This window comes from Balaenoptera borealis, assembly GCF_965194805.1.
Source record: "Balaenoptera borealis genome assembly, chromosome: 12".
NCBI lineage: Eukaryota > Metazoa > Chordata > Mammalia > Artiodactyla > Balaenopteridae > Balaenoptera > Balaenoptera borealis.
The window spans coordinates 64,659,757-64,675,250 of NC_138869.1; the positions used below are offsets into that span (position 1 = coordinate 64,659,757).

At 41.7% G+C, this 15,494-nt stretch overlaps 1 protein-coding gene and 2 long non-coding RNA genes across 7 annotated transcripts in view; 2 read left to right on the forward strand and 1 right to left on the reverse strand.

Annotated features, from left to right (window-relative positions):
* LOC309608005 overlaps positions 1-15,494 on the forward strand; it is a 702,496-nt gene that overhangs the window by 494,862 nt on the left and 192,140 nt on the right. The gene's annotated exons all lie outside the window — the stretch shown is intronic.
* LOC309608012 overlaps positions 1-15,494 on the forward strand; it is a 336,604-nt gene that overhangs the window by 205,514 nt on the left and 115,596 nt on the right. The window lies entirely within an intron of this gene.
* Positions 1-15,494, reverse strand: part of PRIM2 (DNA primase subunit 2) — a 320,025-nt gene that overhangs the window by 164,517 nt on the left and 140,014 nt on the right. The window lies entirely within an intron of this gene.

Consider the following 15,494-nt stretch of genomic DNA (forward strand, 5'->3'; position numbering starts at 1 on the left):
ATGCTATTTAAATACTTTAAATCTTGGAGCATGAAGAAGAGTAACTGAAAATCACTAGTGTCACAAGCAATCATTAGAAACAGAAAATCATCCATCTTACATCTGTGGTCGCAAAAACACATTTTGTGCATGCCCCAATAGGAGATAAATCAGAACTATAACCCCCCCACAAACAAAAGGTAAAGAGAAATGTATCTCTTTAATGAAAACAACAGCAACTTCTCCCAAATATTTATACAAAATCATAAAATTACATATTGAAAATATTTTTTCAAGCAGGAAGGTTATAGAGAAAATATGTCCCTTATTACACTGAGAAATACTTTATCAGATGCAGTATGAATTAATGAATTTATTTTCAAAGTTTTAAATTATATATTATAGAGGTGATTTCCCTCACCTCACATATGCAGAATAACCGAGAACCTCAGGGCTTAAAAGATAACTTACTCTAAATCATCTTAATTTGTGGATAATCTATTCTTTTGCTCCAAAAGTTTTTAGGTTTCTTTGGCTATGATATTCTTAAATTTCACTAATCTACCAAGATGTGGGTTTTTCTTATCTTTCCTCCTTGGTATTCTATTAGTCCTTTCAATCTGAAGTCTTTGTTCTTTCTTAATTCTGAATAATTAACCATCATTAGTTCTTCAAATATTCTTCTCTCTGCCAATTTCTTTTCTCCCCTCTGGAATTCTATTCTTTGAATGGTGGCACCACTATCTCTCGCCTCCATATTTCTTAGCTTACTTGCTATTTTCTATCCCTGCTTTTCCTCTGCCTTCAGAATTCCTTAACGTGATCTTCAAGTTCAATAATTCATTTTTCACTTGTATCCATCTTGTTTATCTGATTTATTAAGTTCTGTAACTCCAACTACTGTATTTGTCATATCTAGTTTTTCCACTTAGTTCTTTTTATGACTTCTTGCTCCTTCTTAATACTAAGTATCCTCCTTTATCACTGAACATGTATATTATGTTTATTTTACATTATTAATCCATCTGTTCTAATGATTCTACTTCATGAAGCATACACCATTCAGTTTATCTTTTTATGTTTTCAATAGTAGTTGTATCTTCATGTGTCTAATTATTTTGGCCTGTGAGGTCATATTCACCAAAGGATATGAGCTAATAGATCTGGAAACCTGTGAAAAATGGCCCAAACTCAAGTCCTATCCCTCCCTGTGAATTTGAGAAGGAAGGGAGAGGAAGAATGAGCCACAGGCACCAAATAACCACTCTTGACCACTTTTGTTTGCTGGAAAGGATTATTTAGCCTTTGAACTCTAAAAGCAGCAGCACCAGGAGGAGGCAATTTCCAAGCAATCCTCAAGCCCCAAGAGGAACAAGTGCCCTGGGCTTGCTGGTTGGCTGGGACCTGTTTTTTCTCAGCTCCTCACCCCAGCAGGGCCCCTGTGCGGCCCTGACAGGACCCTACCCACATCAATTTCTGGAGCAGATGGGCAGGCAATCATTGTTTCAAGCCACTGGAAAAAGTCAGGTCAAAAACAAAACTTGAAAGTAAAAATTGTAAAACAATGCATCTTCTCCTGAGTCCTCAGGCCACCCTATATCCAACGCTAAATAAACCACCTACACACGCACACCAACCCATAGTAGCCTCCCCACCCCTGGAGTTTTCATGACTATTTTAGTTATTTCCTGAGATCCAGGCTTCCCTCTTACATCTGCAGTGTCTCCATGGTTAGTTTTGGGAAACAGAGCCAACAGCCCACGTTGCCTCTCCATCCTGACAGAGTATCAAGTAACTGAGCAAAGCAATGAGCTCCCTGTGCTACAGTTTAGGAAACTGGTAAAATACTAGAAAACAGGATTATCTGTAAGGATAACTGATGACACTGAGCATAAATCTAACGCTTTTAAAGCAGGACACGCTCAGCTAAAAATACAAACAAACCTCTAATCCAGTTGTCAGACTAATGCCAACACATCTCCACCCCTGAGATTTTCTGGCACAATGTAAGCATCGCTGGGAAGCCGCCACCCCTTGAGCAGCCACGTAAGAGTTAAGTCTCGGGCTGGAACATCTCCTTAGGAGAGGATGGCTGTCACAGCCCGCGATGCTCACCGCTCTCCTGGGAATCTCTCTCCCTGCTCTGGGTCTGAGGTGCACTTTTTCATTCTGCTCAAGCCTGTGTGTCAGGTGACACCTGGCCAAGCCCACTGCCACTGCAGCGGGCAGGAGGGGCCAGGTCCTTTGCCCGCAGCACAGAGGGGCACAAACAAACCACCTCCCTGCAACCCCGCTGGCCTGGGGGGCCCTGTGCACTGTTGAAGCCGTCCCTGCCCTGCGTCCTCTCCACGTGAGTAAGTGCTGTTTCATGCCAGCTGTGAGAGTAGTGCCTTTTTGGTGACCCTGACACCTGCAGGCCACAGTGGGCTGACCTCCTGGGTGATGCCTGTGTTCCCCTCTACCAGGCAGGACTCCTCCTCTGAGGTGGTAACATGTGTCACTTGCTCCAAGTACAAACATACTCTCAAAATCACAGATTTTTCAGTAAAATTACAGGTGACTTGAACCTATATTCTACTTTTTAGCTAACCACAGTTTCTGCTTTAAAAGGCACAGCCTTGAAACCCTATTGTATAAACCCTGGAGATGACCCACAACCACTGTCCCCATTCACATTACACTGAAGATGACGGGGCGGGGTGTGGGGAGGGGAGGTGGGTGGGGAGGGGGAAAGGGGAGAGACAGGAAATGCCACCAAGGCAATTAATCCCAGGAACACTGAGCCACCAGGATTCCAAACACCACCAGTAGCAACACCACACCATCACTGGCCTCTGTCTTAGTGGATCCTCCTTTCCAACCTCAGGGTTACACACTAGGACTTTAATGCGTGTGGGGCTGAAAGGGGAAATCAGGCAGGAGGAACACAGTAGTGAACAGTGTGCACCTGAGCTTCAACTCACACATGCCTGGATTCAAATCCTAGCCCTCACTAGCTTATGACTTTGAAGTGATTATTTAATTCCTTAGGGCCTCAACTTCCTCATCTGTAAAATGAGGGGACTAGTTCCTATTTCACATGGCTACTGTAAGAACTAAAAATAATAAATGAAAGAAACTTATAGATATATAATATAGTATGTTATATATAATAAATGCCTTCAATTATTTATTCAGCAAATATGCACTGTGCAAAACAACAGGCTCCATGCTAGGAGCTAGTACTAGCTGTTGCTACTATTAACCACTACTAAAACTACCACCATCACCATTACTATTACTTCTATTATTTCAAATAAATTGACGAGCTTCACTCAGAGTTAATATGCTTACTCTTGAGGCAATGACCCTAAGAGTACATTTACTGGTTTCTCAAATTATTTCAATTCCCAATGGATCCAATCTACTCCTTAAAAAAAAAAAAAAAACTATTTATTACTATATGGTTTTTAGTAAAATGCCACCTCCACAAAGCATCTGCTTCTCATTATTTCTGAACACAGTGCTTATAGTACCATAAAAATAATTACTTTAGGTTCCAAATTTCATTGATCAAATAAACTCAGCCCCAAACATGATACACATTTCTACATTTCTACTACAATATTATCCCCAAAGTAGACAATTCCTTAAAAAGAAATACATATACATTCATTAATACAAATACACACAGACACCTTGAAACACGTTAGATTATGTCTCTCTTACACTAGTTTCCACCTTCTTGTCCATCTTTACTATGTGAACATTTCATAGAAGAGGGCAGACTTGAAGACCCTGATTCAAAACCAAGTTGCACGTTTGTTCCAATTAAAATTTAATATTAAACTGATTAGAAGACATTTTTGTTGTAACTTTCTAGCGGAATTGTCAGAACTTCACTAGTGATCTTTTACCTTGCTTTTCTGATGCAACAGTGACTAAAAATTCAATGGCTAAATAAATATCACAAAAATAAATATTAAATGCTTCTGCCACTCAATAAACAAGTTTTTCTGAAATGCTTTATTTGGGGAATATGAATAAAATCCTTATGCTTCTAACTAGAAGAAATTAAATGTATCCTCTATGTGGGGGGAAGAAGAGATTATGGCTCCTGCAACTTTTATATAAATAATCAACCACAGAAATATCTGTTGAGTGTCTACTCAATTTTGATCCACTTTCCCCTGACATGCACCTCACCAGACCAAGCTGTTTCACTCGGTGAAATAATGCTGGTGTTCTAGTGTTTTCCAAGATCTCATTTCTGATGCGCAGGTTTGTTGCGCAGGTTTGTCACTCAGTGTGAAATATGACTGGTTGGGTTATAAAGACAATACAACTGCTGGGGAAGTTGGCCATGTCACATTCACTGGACACATCAGGAACACGTCCACGGCGCCCAGTGTCCTCTGGAAGCCAAATCTCACGTCTCTGCTCAGGCCGGGTCTCTTAATTATCATCTCTCCCTAAGGATGAGTCTAAGAACAGGAGGCTCCAGGTGTCTGCTCTCCTGCTTCCTGCCCCCAGTCTCATGCATCTCCACCCTATACTCCCCTTTGTCATGCCAGCAATAGGCCTAACTACAAATGTGCTCTGCTTTTCCCTTGAATAAATCTTGTAAGTGACTCCTCACTGCCTTCAAGATACACCCCCACCCTTAGCCTGGTCTGCCTCTTCCTGCCTCTCGTTCAGCAGCATCCCTCACCCACTCCTCCTCCCTGAGGCTTTGCGCTCCAGCCACTCTGAACCCCCATCCTCAGCACTGGTCCAGGAGGCTCCAGGAGCTCCACGCCTCTGTCCTGTGGATTCCAGTCCTCCCTCTACACACTCCACCCCGCTCCATTCCTTACGAGCCTCCCAGGAAACATCTCCTATCTGTCCCAGCCATAACCTGACAGTTGATGACACCCTCCTGTGCTTCGCACACGTGTATATTTGCTTGTCGCTCTCCCTCTCCTGGACTCCAAGCTCCTTGAGGGCTGCTCATCTCTGCCCCCATAAATGCAACATAGAGTTTACACTCAATAAACGACTTTGTCAAACGAATGAACTAGCCTCGGCATGTAAGGAAACTGTCCTGCACACAGTAAGCACTCATTAAAAACCTACCAAACAAACAAATAAATGGATAATTCTCTAGCGATCGGTAATGTGTGGACCACTACAGACATTCCTATTTCCTATAACCTAAGAGTTCTCAAAATACAGATTAAACATTTTCCTATCTTCTATTCTGCCTTGGAGACCTAAAACTCAAAGAACAAGAAAATACAGCACTATACTTACCAGCCCTTTCCATCGACCAATATCCGCTCAGATCTACGTTAATGGTTACAAACATCAAACGCTGAACTAATTTACAGGACCTGTCTCTGTCCACCTACATTAGGCAGAACTCTCAGAGGCAAGGAACAGACACCAAAGTCTAACCACCTGAGGAGGAAAACAGCAACTGTTAAAAGAAGTCCAGGCTGGAGCACCTCAGAGAATCTCAGGAAGAGCTACAGCAAACAGGGCAGTGGCAGGCCTCACAGAACAGAGCCCAGGCTCTGCCTATCAGCTCAGTTCGGGGAAAGATATCCTAGACTAACTCCCGTGGCCAGAAGGATGTGAAGCTATGATTTCCCAGCCTATGTGACAGGGTCGCAGAACCTGGGCCTCCTTCTACTAATCACCCTACACAGCTAAACCACTAGTCAAATATCCCCAAATACCAGCTCCACAGTAAATGTCTTTACAACTTCATTGGCAAGGATCCATCCACTCATGAATAATGGGTCACTGTTCTAGGTGCTAAGGACAGAACCATGAATAAGGCAAAGTCCCTGCCCCTGGTGGTGGAGACAGTAAACAAACACAAAGTTTAAGGTCAGGACAGTAAGTGCGGTAATGACAATGGCCAGGGGAGGGGTGATGGGGAAGGCTTGGGAGGTCCAGGCTATTGTAGGCAGGAAAATTTTTCTTAGAACATGACACCCGAGGAGAGAGACCCGAATACAGTGAGGGCCCAAACCATCTAAACATCTGGGGGAAAACATTACAGGATGAGGGAAAAACAAACGCCTGAAGTCCAAGTGTGAACACAGAAAGCTGGAAAGGAGCGGTCCCAGGGGAAGGAAGAACAAGAACGGCCCTGAAACAAGGACAGGATGGAACGGCTAGTGAGCCGTCAGGAAACAGGATTTCACAAAATGACACTGAGCAGACAGACGGGAAGCACACTGTGCTTTTAGATCATGGTTAGGAGTCGGGATTCTTTATCTTGAGGGTGATAAGAAGCCATGTGTCTTCTCATCCCAAACAAACTACTTTTACTTGAGACTTGTATCTACGCCTTCTTGTTCTAGAACAACAAGAACAGCAAAGCAACTACAACAGCTAATGGCAGCGTAATCCCTACAACAATCCCTGCCTCTATTTACTTTCTGAACATCTGTGTAAATACTATAATGCATCAGGTTTCTGAATCTGTTATAAAAAGATTTTGTACAATCATCCCAGTAAAAAACATGATTTTAATTTTCCATGTTCTAAAGCTTTTAAATCTATTTAAATTCAAACAAGGTCAAAATATTGTTTGTGAATAAGCAGAATGAAGTAAATAAATTTTTAACTATTAATAGCGACGAACAATCATAGGATAGAGTATTTGAAATAGCATAAGGTGCTGTTAAATCAGTAAATAAAATGATACAAAGCTTAATACTATTTTAATGACACCAGAACTACTTAATATCTTAGTCACTTAAGCATCAAACTCCGGCCACTTCATTTATTTACTTTTTTTTTTTTTTTTTTACTATTTCTACATCACAATTAAATTGTCTTCTTGTGCCTCTGTTCAATACTGGCTCACACTGCATTGTAAGTTATGTAACGTTTCAAAGAAAATAAATATTTCACTTTACAACAAAGGTACTTCTGCTGGATGAAACACCAAGGCTCAGTGACGGATGATGCTGTACCGCCAACAACCAGTGCCTCCCCAATGAAAAGCCCTACATGCAACACAGCAAACAGAATCGCCTTCACTGCTCCCATTCTCTTATCCCGTTCTGTTCCTTCTTTTGCTTTCTAGGCCCACAGAATGTCATAATCTACACTGAATTCAGTCAATATTAACACTGCCTTTCGCCAGCGATCCTTTCCTCCACCCAGGATTTTCACTAGGAAATCCTAGCTTCTGGTTTATCTGACAGTCATAAATTTTGATTTAGGTGGGGTTTTTTTAAGCTATGGATCATATGTGATTAGCGTGTTTTCATGTTCACCGTAATATTTTTGTTAAATATAATTTCTAAGATATATAGGTAGACATCTGTGTGTCCCTTTTAAAACCAGCCCACTGATAGGATTATAAGATATATTATGTTGCAGGCATTTCTTTTTCTGCTGCTGCTGCTGTTTAAACATTTTAATGAAAGACTGTATTGTGTTCATATCCTGAGGCTTTAATCAAAGCCACAGTTTACAAAATGAATAATCTGGAATCATCCAAAATGTCTTATAAAAAACAATCTACTTTCCTAAGAGGATCAAGGTGGCCATCTGACTGGGCCTCAATCTCCCTGCTCAAAAAATCTCTGTATGTGGCACATCCTTCTCGTCCTTTCCTCCTGGGTCCACGAAAGATGGACCCAGGCAGAAACAATGCCTCCTCCTGTCTCTTGACGCTGTCCCTAGGGTGGTGTCCTCTCACCTTGCTTCTTCCTCTCCAGCACCCTTGCTCTGCAGCTTTGAGATGACTTGCTCTCACCTGCATCTTAAATCATTCAAGGTCCTACTGGTTCCTCTTTTCTCTTCATATAAGCACGCTTATTTCTCCTGTGTTTTTAAAAAAAAAAAAAAAAATCCCCAAACTTACTGCTGACATTTACACCTCAATCCCTCCAGCTCAGGCACCTTCACGTCCCAGTGGACTGCACTGCCTCCCATACCTTTCTTCTAGCCGCATCTTCCTCCATCTTCCATGGGACAGGACCCTGCTAGCCACCAACATCTATTAAACTGGTCCCTCCTACGCTTCCTTCTAAAGCTGGTTCATGTATTTCTTTGGTTTACTACTGCCCATGTCCAAGCAAAAGGCGAAGTATCATCTCTCTGTATTTGATCTTCAAATAGTTCTAGCCCTAACCTTTCAAAGCTACAGACTCAGATTTATAACTTCCTTCTGGACACTTCCACTTGAATATGCCAGGTACACTCAAAACGATCATATTGAAACCAAATTCGTCATTGTCCCAAAACTAAAAACAAAATTCTGAATTTACTTTTGTCAACAGTACCCCAACCATTCATCACCAAACACCAATACCCAAGTTTTCATTACATTTTCTCCCTCCATGTTCTTTACTGTACACATCCACACAGACATTCCCACCATCCCTCTCTGCTCTTAAACACACATCATGCATCTATGACTCCAACTCTCAGCCCACAAGGTTCTCTCCACCTGGATCACCTGCCTAACTCAATCCTTCCACCTCATCTCCAGCTAAGGAAATCCTACTCACCCCTTAAGGCACATTTCAGATGGTCTCTTCTTCCATCACACCTTTCCTGCCTCCTTCAACAGGGTATCACCTCTCCTTCTGCTGAATGCTGTAACTACTCCTTCTAGAATGGAAATGCCACGCTCAGGCTGATAGCGTAGTTATTTGTTTTTGCTTCTTGTCACACCACATGGTCTCCATATTCATGGCTACATTACTCATCTTTTCATCTTGCCTGGCCTCTAGCTGGTGACCTTGCAGATGGTACACAATACATATTGGCTAGATTTTCAACAGGCAAAGTATTTTTCAAATCTTAAACACACACACACACACACTTAAATATGCTGTCAGGTCTTTATTTACAATCCCCTTAGCCATCTAAGCACCATTATGAGGACTGTGGTACACTCGAATGTTCTTTAAATGTCACATGTATATGGGACACTATATCCAGCTGTGAGAGAGGAAAAAAAAAGCTTTCGCCCCCTGCAAGACAGTAATAACAGCATTTTAGATTATGCTTAAAAGTCTATCTTTTAGAAATCTCCAAGGAACAGCTGCAAATTATTTCCTGCTCAGACAGAAAAAATCATTAGTTCTCTCTCTACTCAAGTTAAGACCTGAGAAACAAGATGAATCATGAAAAGGGTATGAATAAAAGCAGTCGACATGTAACTTTTCCAATTCCTATTCTTCTTGAAAGAATTTTTTTAAGTTTTGATTTTTTTTTTGAGCAGTTCACAAACACATTAACCAAGTAACTATGGTCAATCAAGCAATTTCAAATGTGTTATTATACATATGTATGTATGTGTATACACACACACACACACGTATTAGAAAGACAACCACTTAATGCTCAGAATTATCAACACTCAAATAAATCAGATGATCTATTCTTTTCCATTCCTTCCAGTTTTATTGAGACATAGCTGACATGCAGCATTGTATAAGTTTAGGGTGTTCAGTGTAATGATTTGTCTTATATACATCATGAAGTGATGACCACAATAAGTTTAGTGAACATCCATCATCTCATACAGATACAAAATAAAAGAAAAAACACGTTTTTCTTGTAATGAGATCCCTTAGGATTTACTCTCTTAACTTTCATATATAACATATAGCAGTGTTAATCATATTCATCATGTGCTACATTACATCCCTAGTACTTATTCATCTTATAACTGGAAGTTTGTACCTTTGACCACCTTCACCTAATGCCCCCTTCTCCCCACCCCCTGCATCTGGTAACCACAAATCTGATCTTTTTTTCTATGAGTTTGTTTCTTTGTTTATTGGAAGTGTAATTGGCCTACAACACTATGTTAGTTCCTGCTACACAATATAGTAACAGGTATTTATATACATTATAAAAAGGATGCTCTATTCTTAATGCATACACTTTCTTCCCATTTTCAGACCAGCTACTAAAACTTATACGGAATGACAATAATAAATGTTTAACTAGAATACAGTTTAATCGAGTCTCTTCACTCTCCAGGAGAGTCAGTAAGACAGCCACAAAATAGGAACAACCACGTCACAGCCAAAGGGACACAGGCTTGGAGATGCTGAGAAGCCTACCCAAGGGAACAGTTAGACTGGCAATGCCAAGCTTCACACTCAGGTCTGTGACTCCAGAGTAGATACAAATTCCAACCCCCCACCCCACTAAAGTTCACTTTCAAATTTACAGGTAAGAAAAGATACATTCTTATAAAGGGACAATTAAATAATATTAGTAGAGTCAGGTTAATCTCTATGTGTTTTTGTGTGTATCAAGAAATATACAGGTGATATACCCCTTATTTGTTCAACTTGTTACAACAGACATACAGTATTTCAAAATTTAAGAAGAAGAATCTAACAGAAAATAACAAGACAAAGCAGTATGACAGTGGTGAGGAACACAGATAATGGGATTAAGTTTACATGACCTCTGGAAAGCTGCTTAGCCTCTCAGAGCCTCAGCTCTTAATCTGTAAATCGAGAAACCCCTACACCTCATAGGACTGTGGGTGTTAAACATATGCACATTATCTGGCGTATAGTAAACAACCATAGCCATTACTGTTATTTGATTGTTGATTATTATTTATATTTCAGAGTAGTGCATGATTCTGAATTATCACTGATGCACTGAATATCTACTATGGCTATGGGCAAGGAATATGACACTATCTAAAACGTAAACAGTTTACAGCTTAAGTGGGGTGTATGATACTTACTTTTAAAATACTGCTTATAATCACATATACACACTATTTGTTTTATGCTGACTTCTTCCATAGAAGTTACTACTTGGCTGTAAACAAACAAATCCCCTATCACCACTCACTTGCACTACTATAGCTTCCTGTCTGTCATTCTACCCTTAAAAACCCACAGTCATTTACTGTTTAACTAAATATCTATGACTACTATTGTTGCTGTTGGTAGAATACAGCTAGGAGACATGTGAATGTGAAAAATTACATGTGAATGTAGTATAAAATAACTCATTTAAAAATTTTAAAACAAACGCTATACAAATGGAAGGCATTTTAGTTTCCTTTGAAGAGTGGAAGAGAAGCTACTTTCTATGGATTTCAAGTTTTAAGGAACATTTTTGATTTCTGATGCTGTTAATTCTGAAGATATCTTTATACTACTTTTAAACGAATATATAGGCTTCAAATTATAACCACATAGTACTATTCGTACTTCAAAACCTAGGAATTAAATTTCGCAAAATTCTTAAAATCCAACTCCTTCACAAAATTAGTAACTAAGATCTCTTCCCAGTTTCTTACAGTTTATTATAAAGTTTTAAATCACATAATCATATTATTTAAACTACATGATATTTAAATCAATGGATGAAGACATCCTACACAATTTTTAGCAAAGAGCAAGAGAAGTACACAGCTGAGCATTCATCTTCCACAGCTAATGACACCGCATTACAAATACAATGACAGTGATGTTGTCACTATTTTATATGGTATAATATTATATAACATTAACCAACAGTAAAGGATGACATGCTAGCTAGAACATCTAACTGAAGCAGATGAATGCATTTCAAAGCATCCGAAAGAGACTTTCTCTTGTGGATTGTAGTTCACTCAAGCACTACAACTGGTATTTATGCAACGCTTATCAGAATATGCAGAAGCTACGAGGTCTCCCATCCATTAAACCTGCCTTTAACTTGAATTCCAGCTGAATTAAATAGGACATTATCACTGTGCAATTTTGGTGGCCGAATGTACCATTTCTGAACATTTCCGTAAAACTTGATACTCTAAGTTTTTAGATCCATTATGACCCATGACCTTCAAGATTCTAATATTTTAATATTTATTAGTTTTAAACTGAAAAAATTCCAAAACAACTCAGATTCATATTTTACTATTTAAATTCATGCAAGGGAGGGGATGAACTTGCTGAATAAAGCACCCAAAGCCACTGCAAGGAAAGTAAGGCCGAGGGGCCAGAACTGGCAGTCACAACCCACACACAGAAACAACACTTTCCTTCCCCTGAACTTGAGTTACAGCACAGGTCACACACGACGCCATGTCTTCTATGTGTTTCCACGTACGTGTGATAAAAATCTAGACCAGGGACTTCCCAGGTGGCCCAGTGGTTAAGAATCTGCCTGCCAATGCAGGGGACATAGGTTTGAGCCCTGGTCTGGGAAGATCCTACATGCCACGGAGCAACTAAGCCCATGTGCCACAACTACTGAGCCTGCACTCTAGAACCTGCGAGCCACAACTACTGAAGCCCGTGAGCCTAGAGTCAGTGCTCCAAAACACGAAAAGCCACCACAGTGAGAAGCCCATGCGCCGCAAGAAGAGTAGCCCCCGCTCACCACAACTACAGAAAGCCCACACACAGCAACGAAGACCCAACGCAGCCAAAAATAAATGTTAAAAAAAAACATCTAGCCCAGTTCTGTGCACTCAGTAGTAAATGCTGGAGAGATTGAGGTAGGAGATAGATGGGCCCCTGGGCTAGACATCTGGTGCTTGTCAAGTGGAGTAAACGTGAAGCTTTGTTCTCACCCAGACACTCCAAGGACAAAGCTAGTGGCAGAAGCTGAGCTCTGCTGAAGGAAAGAGATAAGGTGCCCACTCCTGAAGTCAAGGAAAACTTCCATGTCTGCACATGTGCAGGAAGGCTCCTTGGAGGTCAAAAAGGGAGGGGGTGCCACCCCATAATAAGTGTGGACATGCACCCACAGGCCTCTGAGGTGGGATCCATCTTAGCAAAAAGTTGTGCATGCATGTTGGGGAGACCAGTCAGGGACCAGTCAGGTGTGAAAAAAGAAATGAGATAATTGGTCAAAGACCCGGCAGGACTGTCCTATGTAAGTGATTTAAATCACCTCTTTACTGCGCTCCTCCTCATTAGAGGACGCCCACACCTTGTCTCTCTGGGTGTGTATCTCTGCCTTGCTTCTGTCTTAAATAAACAGACTGCTTCTCTGTGTGCTCTCCCGTTGTGCTGTGTCTTTAATAATAAACTTTGTACCTGTTTTTACAGTTTCTGCCTCCTTGAAACATTCTTGCTTTCAAACGGGGGAAAGAGCTAGGGCCACTTTGCTTCTAGCCTCTAGCCCCTGGTGGCCTAGCAGTTAGGATTCCTGATTTTCATCCAGGCTACCCAGCTCCAATTCCTGGGCAGGGAACTAAGATCTCTCTTCAGGACCGCTCACTGCTGTCTCTCCGAGATCAAGATGACTGGTTCCATTTCACCCCTGCGAGCTTGCAGATGGGCCTGTCCTCATGGGTGTGACTGCAGACTCGGCCCCGGCTGCAGCTGTCAGGACAAGGCTGGGAGTCAGGGGATGAGACACAGAAGCCAGAACACCGTCCCCAGGCTGTTATGTCCCCACACTAACTCAGCGACCGCTACAGATGCACACTGCAATGTCACTAGGCAATGAGAGGGGACCAAGTACGGAGGCTGCTGCTGCAGGGATGAACCTGAAAACACTATGCTGTGTGAGAGAAGCCCGTCACAAAACACCATGTGCAGTACGATTGCATTTACACCAAGTCCCCAGAGTAGGCACACCTAGAAGCAGGGAGACAGGTGGACCAAGCAATGGAAATGTTCTGAGACTGACTGAGGTGATGGACGCACAGCTTTATGAATCTATTAAAAACCAATGAATTGTACACTTTCTACGGGTGAATTTTGTTGTATGTGAATTATATCTCAGTAAGAGTGTTAGCAAAAAAAGAAAACAAAAACCAGAATACAGTAACCAAACCTCATTGAGGCCTGTAAGGGAACCGTCGTAACCGCTCCCTGCAGCCTTTCTGGAGCCCCTTCCCTCTGCCAAGCCCCGAGAGAGCCTGCAACCCCAGTGCCTTGTCCATCAGATGTGAAGAAAGGACGCCCAGGGCAGGAGGCTGCCTGGCGCTCGCGAGGAAAGAAAACAAGAGAGGCGGAGGCCAAACTGTCTGAGAGCTCCTAGGAGGGAAGGGGTGCCGGCAGCGAGCCTCGCAGCCATGGGGTGAGAAGCCACAGGCCTGGCTCTTCCCCACCGTCCACTTTCCTCCCGCCCATAAACCTGGGGCGGGAACAGCGTGTCCTCCTCCCAGTGTTAGTGTGCACATGGGGCACCGTGTGCAGGCCTGCCTAACGCTGCGGCTGCCACTACCACGGTTACTAATAAACATCCTCCCCTCAGAACTGCTTACAGGAGGATTTTAGACCACCTGCCACAGCGAGATTACTTCCAAATACATCCAAATAAAAGACAGCAAAGCAGCATTAGTAGTTGACAAACACTAACCCTATTTTCAAATTCAAGATGAATCTGTACTTACTACACCTCCCTTCCTTATAAACAGAGTGGATAATACTTATAAATTCCTCAGGTGTGTGAAATCTAAACAAAATGAAGTTTAATGAGTAATTTACAAAAAAGATGCAATAAAAAACACTAGAAATCCATATTTTAAAAACTTTTCTAGGTCAAAATGTAATCTTAAATATTCACAGGGAAAAAAGTCAACAAAGCCTCACTGAGAAGCAGGTCCCTGACAGGGTTAGAAACCGGTTGAATTTAGCAAAGAAACCTTGGATTAGACAGTCTTCACATGGGGAAAAAATGGTGAAGTTCGAGAAATTAAGGGAGTCGCCAGGGAAATGCCTGTCCCTGAATAGAATTAGACCATCACAGAAGCCCAAGAGGAAAGAACGCAGCCTGATTTTGTTCATTTGTTTTGCCTGATCATATTTTCTACTTCCAGAAGGAATATGGGAATATGAAGCCAAAACAAAGGAAAGAGAAAGACTAACTTTTCAAGGGAAAAGCCACCAAATAGCACTGAACAGATATGTGTTTTCATTCTTGGCTACACATTAGATTCAACAAGGAGCCAGCCCTTTGAAACCATCCAGGCCCGGTATTTAATTGCTGTGGGTGGGGTTGGAGGGTTTTTGGTTTTTGGTTTTTGGTTGGAGGTGAACCTAAACATCAGCTGCGGTGAGGACCAGCGAGCTGTGCCTGGAATAGTACAGCACGGCACGGTGCTCGGAGGGTAGTAGACATCGGTGGATAAACACATCTGATTAAGGCTCTGCAGTTTCCCATCTGCACCTCCTCATCACCAGACCAGAAGCTCCTCCAGTTACCTCAGCTCCCTACAAAGGGAACCAGCTTCAGCGCTGCACATTTAAAGCCAACTGAGAAGTCCTTACTGCATCAAGTACCCCTGATGAGATTATAAAAGACAGAACTCACTATTTAGCATAAGGCCTAATGGAAGCAATTCTGCTTCAAAAGGAGAGTTTAGGTTTACTGAAGCAGAAAACCAAAAGCCTTTAATACGAAGCTGTAATTAATGGGTATTATAAATCATAGCACAGTACATCTGTGATTTCAGGTTTGTGGGCTGCACTGCCTGCAACACACAGGAATTCAACAAGAAGTGGCCTCCTGCATATAATTGCCTTTCTTGGAGAAAACCAATTTGATCCCAAAGAGGTTGGAAAGGAATGCAGATAATTACACACACTTACAATACA